The sequence below is a fragment of the Pinus tabuliformis genome, chromosome 9 (genome assembly GCF_031772625.1).
Source record: "Pinus tabuliformis cultivar Carrire ecotype Pingquan chromosome 9, CPIR1, whole genome shotgun sequence".
Taxonomy (NCBI): Eukaryota; Viridiplantae; Streptophyta; class Pinopsida; order Pinales; family Pinaceae; genus Pinus; species Pinus tabuliformis.
Genome location: NC_142307.1, coordinates 1,198,210,652 through 1,198,218,014, shown reverse-complemented (window position 1 = coordinate 1,198,218,014; position 7,363 = coordinate 1,198,210,652). Strand labels below are relative to the sequence as shown.

The window sequence follows — 7,363 nt, the reverse complement described above, 5'->3', positions numbered from 1 at the left end:
CCTCTCTTTCACATCTGAGGGTATTTGGCTGTGATGCATATGTACATGTTCTAAAGGAGAAAAGAACCAAGTTGGATAGTAAATCTGAAAGGTGCAACTTTACTGGGTATAAGGATGGTTTAAAAGGTTATAAGCTTTGGAACCCAAAAGAAAGGAAGGTTGTGTACAACCGAGATGTGGTGTTTACATAGATGAAATATGTTATTAAACATGAAGTCCTACCAAAGGAACTTGAGAAGATATAGTTTGAACTAAATGAGAAAGAAGTAGACTCTACAGCAGAACAAGAATTAGAATATGAAGAGCCACAAACTCTAGTTATGGGAAGATCAGTTTGAGAAAGAAGGCAACCAGAAAGGTATAGTCCATCTACTTTCTCTTCAAATTCTTCTTTATCTATTACTGATGATGATCCCAGAACTTTCAGGGAGGTAGTAGATTTAGAGGATGGAAAACTCTGGAAAGAGGCCATGGTTGATGAAATGGAATCTTTCGACAAAAATGTGGCTTGGGATCTAGTGGAGTTGTCGACTGCAAGGAAACCCATTGGAAGAAAATGGGTGTTTAAGAAGAAAATGAATGAAAAAGGAAAGGTGGAGAAATACAAAGCTTGGTTGGTAGAAAAATGTTATTCCCAGGTATCAGGAATTGGTTTTGGTAATATTTTTTCTCTTGTTGCCAAGGTAGCTTCTATTAGATTATTTTTATCTGTTGTTGTCGCTTTTGATTTTGAGGTAGAATAAATAGATGTGAAGACAACATTCCTTCATGGGGACATGGAAGAAGAGATCTACATGAAGCAACCTAAATGCTTTGTGGTGAAGGGTAAGAAAGAAGTGGTATGCAAGTTAAAAAAGTCTTTGTATGGGTTAAAACAATCACCAAGGATGTGGTATCAAGATTTTGGTACATATATACAGGGACTTGGCTTCACTAGAAGAAAAGCGGATCACAGTGTGTATTTTAAATTAATTGATGATTGTGTTATTTTTTTGGTGTTGTAGGTGGATGATATGTTGTTGATTGGAAATGACAAAGAAATTATCTAGGATTTGAAGACCCAATTGTCATCCAAATTCGACATGAAGGATCTTGGTGCTGCAAACTATATTTTGGGCATGGAAATTAAATGAGATCAAGCAAAGTGGAAGCTCTAGGTAAACCAGAGGAATTATTTTGAGACAATATTGTAGAGTTTTAATATGCAATATAGTAAACCGGTGAAGGTTCTTATTCCTGTAGATGTAAAGTTATCTATTGAACAGTGTACCAAGACACAAGAAGAGGAAGCAAACATGTCTCGTGTTCCATATGGAAGTGCAGTTGGTAACCTGATGTATGTAATGGTCTATACTAGACTAGACATTGCACATGCAGTGGGAGTATTGAGCAGGTTTATGTCAAAACTAGGGAAGGAGCATTGGACATCAGTGAAGTGGGTTTTCAAGTATTTTACGTGGAACTAGTGATTATGGTATGTGCTACCAAGAAAGACCAGGACTGGACATATTTTTGGACATCCCTAGATTTGTTGATGCAGACTGGGCTGGAGATTGATATAAGAGAAGATCTACAAGAGGGTATGTGTTTAACCTATTTGGAGGAGTATTCAGTTGGATGAGAAAAATACAGTACGTAGTGGCTCTTTCAACTACAGAGGCTAAATACATGGTAGCCACTTATGCAAGCAAGGAAGAAGCTTGGTTACAGAGCTTGTGATCATGTATGGGGTTTTTACAACGAGCTATAAGGATAGACTGTGATAGCCAAAGAATAATTTTCTTGGCAAAGAACCATATTTATAATTCAAAGACAAAGCACATTGAAGTTCAATATCACTTTTTGAGGGATATGGTTGAGGACAAAAAGGTGTTGCTGGTAAAGATGGATACTTTGAAGAATGTTGTAGATGCATTGACAAAGTTTATGAGCACTGAGAATTTTTCTTGGTGTAGAGAAACAATGGGCGTTGCAAGGCTAGACCAATGACTAATCTCTCTTGTGACCCCCTGTGTGGAAAATAAAACAAGTGGGAGAATGTTGGGCGTGTGTTATATTCTTTCCATGACTATTCGCACATGGGGGGTCACAAGGGGTTTAAGGGGGGTGGTAGCCCCCTTGCACGAGGTTTGGTGAAATGCCCCAGGAAATTTTTTTTGGACCCTATATTAGGTGGGCAGACCTACCTATGTTTTTTTGCATGGATTTCGCACATGGTTTAGGCCATGATGGTTTTTCTGCCCATGGTATTTTGTAGATCCGGTCAAGGGAACTATGATTATGTTCTAATCCAGGGTTAATGGATTGGAGTTTATGAATGCTTCGTCATGTATAAATATGTATTGTAACATTGAAAGGAATATAATGAAGAGTCAATATGGTAGTCTTGGTTTTGGGATCCAAGGTAAATCTCTATGTATTTGCTTCTCGTCATTGTTTATTTTATGTTTTTAGAATTAGTCTACAGGTAATTTTTGTACAAGTTTAAAACCTACAGGCAAGAGATGGTAAGGTACGTCCTCTAAAAGCAACACAAGTAAGAGAACAAATCAATAAAGAAATGAAACCACATTGGCAGCAATGAGTCCAAATTTCTTGTACAATATTCTAATGAGAGCACTCACACCAAACATGCCTATCCCAAGAAACTTTCCCTTGGATCCTAAGTACCTCTCCCAACCTAAAGTTGAACCAACTTCCACACTCACCCTTGCAGCCACAACAATTGAGAGAAAAATTTATTTATACTATGGAGTTTGTTCCTCAAATTATTCCCAATAGATAAAGGAAATAAATCTAACAACTTTCCCTTCATTCCCAAGAGTGGATACAACATTCTCAATAATCTCAAGCTTAGAACCACTACCCATAATAATGATGTCAGGTTTGTTTCTAGAGGAATTATAACGTAGCCTCCCTTCTCATCAACCTCTATTGAAGAGACAACAAGATGTGGGAGTTTTTTTATAGGAGAGAGAAAGTAATGATGACCTCTTTCTATTGAGAACAACAACCTTGTAAGCTCTACTTGTCTCCTTTCCATCATCTGGATGGAGAATCATAACATTGGGGATTTCCTTAAAGCTTCCCAAGTGTTCTATTGGTTGATGAGTTGACTCATCCTCTATGAGATCAACAGAATCATAGGTCATTACATAAATAACACCAGCTTCAAAGAGTGTAGATATTCTAATAGATAATCTCATGTAGTATATGAAATCAAATAAAGTAGCACAATAAGGAATGAGGCCACTTCCATGAAGGGTTATCCCATTGCATATAGCTCCTATGGAATATTCATGCACTCCAAAATGGACATTACGCTTAATAGGGATATCCTTATAGAAGTCACCAAACATTATTAATAAAGTCATTTTGGATGATGCAAGGTCTGCACTTCTACCTAGGAGTTCGAGAAGAACCCTTGCAAGTGCATTCAAATATTCTTGAGATAAATTTTGAGTAGAATCAATAGGACTCTCCAGAGTATATACTGACATATCCTTATTAGAAATACCCTCCATTTGGAAGCCATCACCAACAATACAATATGTGTAATAATAAAAAATAGTGGAGTTTGGCTTATTGTATTCAGTCGCTAGATGTTTCTCAGCAAGTGCCAAACCAACTACATTGGAAATTCCTTGACCAAGTGGTCCAGTTACGACTTCCACACCAAGAGTCTCAAAATTCTCAAGATGTCCTAGCGTTTTCCCCCCTCACTTATGTAAGTTCCTCAAATATTCTTGCTTCAAACTATCCTTTAGCAAGTCATCTTATCAATATATTGTTGTCTTATTGTGAGAAGTAATGTAGTGGTGCATTGTCGAGATGAATTTCTTGAATAGTTGATCTAAGCTTCCTCCATTGACCACAAATCTATGAATGTCAAATTCCTTTTTCCAATAGCCAAGAATGACCTTGTCACTCCCTCTGTGATATAAATTCTAGGAAGAAAAAGCAATGCCATCATTGATAACATTCTACACAACTTTATATGTTTTTGGTTTAAGAGGGTTAGTTATCTAGCTTCAGGATTTAAACCCAATCAATATCTCCAACTTGTGGAAGGTTCCAAAAAAATTTACCCATGCACGCCATTATGTCTAGGTATGCATCTGCCCAAGACCTAGAGTGAACTTGAGTGTCAATTTCTAGAATAACGTGGATGCCTGCATGGTTTTGCCAAAATTTGATGATTTGCTTGAAATCCTTGTTAGAATATCACATTTCAAGAGAGTAAGATCCATTGATTGTAATGATGGGATATGAATTTTATTTGAGGGGAAAGGACTTCAAATTAGTTATGTTCCAATGGAATACATTAAGCTTTTAATAGCTCATGGCCCTTATGCTTTGCCGAATGACCCTAATGGGATAGAATTTCCAAGTTGTGTCTAGCACAAGACCCCAATGAGGGTATAAAGGATAGTTGATGATCATTACATCATGCTGGAAGAGAATAGGGTAAATATAAATGGAATTTCACCAGTGGACAAGTATTGAGAATGTCTTAAGGCATTGCATGTCTCCCCATGGCATCTCAGCTAAAATATTGGTAGCTCCACCCACTAGAATGATTTAGGTGTATGATTTATCCACATCATACTAAAGATCAATATTGACTATGATTTCATTGGTAGTTTGGTTAAATTCTGCGGTGGTTGCATAGTCTCTAGTGATAATGATGAGCCCCCCCCACCCCACACAAACTAGTATGGTGTGGTTGTGAGTGAGGGCGCTAATGACATTAGCCTTCTACTTTTTATTTACGGTTTTGGTGATGACAACCATTAGAATTAATTTTGTGGTCAGAAAGATAGTAACGAATGCCCTACAAGGGGCCCAGTCTTCCCAAACCCCAATTTCCTCTTGAACATTCGATTATGGGAGAATAAATGATACACCCCAGAACACCCGATATCATGAAATAGATGATCACCGAGATGCACAACAACAAGGCAATGCGAGTGACAGGAGTGACCCACTTTGATACCACTGATTTGGATCGTGAGAGGAAGGAGGATAAATATCACCTTATAGAAAACAAAACACGTAGAACAAGATGACATCAAACGCTTTATTAATGGAACAGGAAAATATTTTACATCTACATTGTGACATTCTGCATGTGCCCAGTAAAGGTGAGGCCCATTATTTATAGTATTTTTGGTTTCTCCTTGATATACATTATTCAATACCATGGGTGGATAAAAATTTCCATTCATATCAGGTGTACTAAGGTAAAACTTAACAATAAGTGTAAGAGTTGGTAAAAGCATACATGGGTGTGTTCTAGGATCCTGAAGGGATACCACCCAAGAGGGGATAGGATCATGATATCCATTTATTGTAGGACTAACTATTTCCAAACATTGGGATATACAAGTAATCCATTACAAAAGAAAGTGAAGTGAAGAAGTACTTGTAGAAGCTACTGGATCAAGGTGTCATTCAACCAAGTACCTCACCATGTGGGTCACCCAGCATCATTATGCCAGATAAGGATGGGACTTTGAAAAATTTAAACAAAATTATGCTCAAGAACTGGTACCCACTACCTAGGATATATGATATGTTGGATCAGTTGTAGCAATCAAAATACTTCAACAAGATGGACTTAAAGTTTAGATATCACCAAGTTTGAGTTAGAGAATAATTTACCTAGAAGACTACCTTCAACTAAGCAAGGCTTTTATGAGTTATTAGTCATGTCATTTGGCTTGTGAAATGCACTAACTATGCTTATGAGGTTAATGAATGATATCATGTGATCCTTTATATATTCGTTTGTTATTGTATATTTCGATGATATACTCATATATAATGCTACTTGGGAGGAGAACATCTTACATTTTATGCAAGTGCTAGAGACATTAAAGAAACACTAGCTACTAGAAAGTATCAAAAAGTGTGAGTTTGAAAAATAGTCTAGTATATCTAAGGTATATGATATCTGGAGTAGAGTTGAAGATATATCCTACCAAGATGGAGGCCATCATGATGTGGTTGGTGCCTACTGATGTTTATGAAGTTAGCAGTTTCAATGGAACAACACAACTCCTGAGGAAATTCATAGCATCATTTTTTAGCAGTAGCAACACCACTCTATGTCAAAACAAGTGGAAATAGTTTCCAATGGGGAAAGTTTTAGGAGAGGACCTTTAAGGAGTTAAATAAGATGAGCAATTAAGCACTAATCCTGGGACTACCAAACTTATAATATCCCTTTGAAGTGGAGACAGATGCAAGTGGGTATGTTATTGGAGTGATTTTGATGCAAAGAGGAAGTCCTATATGCTACCATTCTAATATATTTCGTGGGGTGATTCTCAAATATGATACCTATGAAAAGGATCTCTATCTCCTGGTGCAAGTGATAAACAAGTGGAAACAGTATCTAATTGGAAAGGAGACAATAATCCACACAGATCACCAACCACTACAGTTCCTGCAATCCCAAAGTAAGCTACAACATAACAGACATTACAAGTGGATGAAGTTTCTACATCAGTTTCATTTAATGATCAAGTACAAGAAGAGTAGCAGAAATAAGTTATTTGACATGCTTTTAATGCCACCCAATTCGAACATCATAAATTTGGGAACTCTAATTCACATGAATCCATTCACCCATGATGCATACAAAGAAGCATATTTATAGGATGAGGACTCCATGGAGATATTTCAATGGTTAGAGAGCTACAATCATGTGCACAATGGTGATAACACAATTGACTACCATCTCCAAGACTGGGTCCTCTATAGGATAGATAAGTTATGTGTTCCTAACTGTAGATGATTAGAGAGGCTCACAAATCCATAGTTTTAGGGTACTTTGGTGTAGGGAAGATAATGAAAAACTGGCATAGATATGTGTAATGCCCCAAGATGTAATAATAAGTAGCTAGGTTCATAAGAGTATGCATGATTTCTTGTACTAACAAGCCTAGTAATAGGAAACAAGGTCCATATCATCCCTTTCCTATACCCACTCATCCTTGTGAAATCAATTCCATGGACTTTGTGGGAGGTTTAAAAATAAAAATGAAGGGACATGGCTACCTATTTGTGGTAGTTGATAGGTTCAACAAGATGTGTTTTCTAATGCCTTATAAAAAGACCATCAACAAACAAGAAGCAACGAACTTGTTATTTGGATAGGTATAGGTGCACATTGGGATAACAAGGAGAATTTTTCTAGACAAAGACAACAAATTTTTTAGTGTATTTTCAAATAAATTATGGGAGAATATGGATATGAAGTTAAAGAGGTCTACAACATTCCATCCATAAATAGATGGGCAGATGGAAGTAGTCCAAGTGACTTTGGTGCAAGTTTTGAGTGATTATAATGAGAAGC

General features: G+C 36.9%; 1 pseudogene; it reads right to left on the bottom strand.

Moving 5' to 3' along the window:
- Window positions 1–2,549: 2,549 nt before the first annotated feature.
- On the bottom strand, window positions 2,550–3,524 carry LOC149152836 (transketolase, chloroplastic pseudogene; annotated as a pseudogene).
- Between the last annotated feature and the right edge of the window lie 3,839 nt (window positions 3,525–7,363).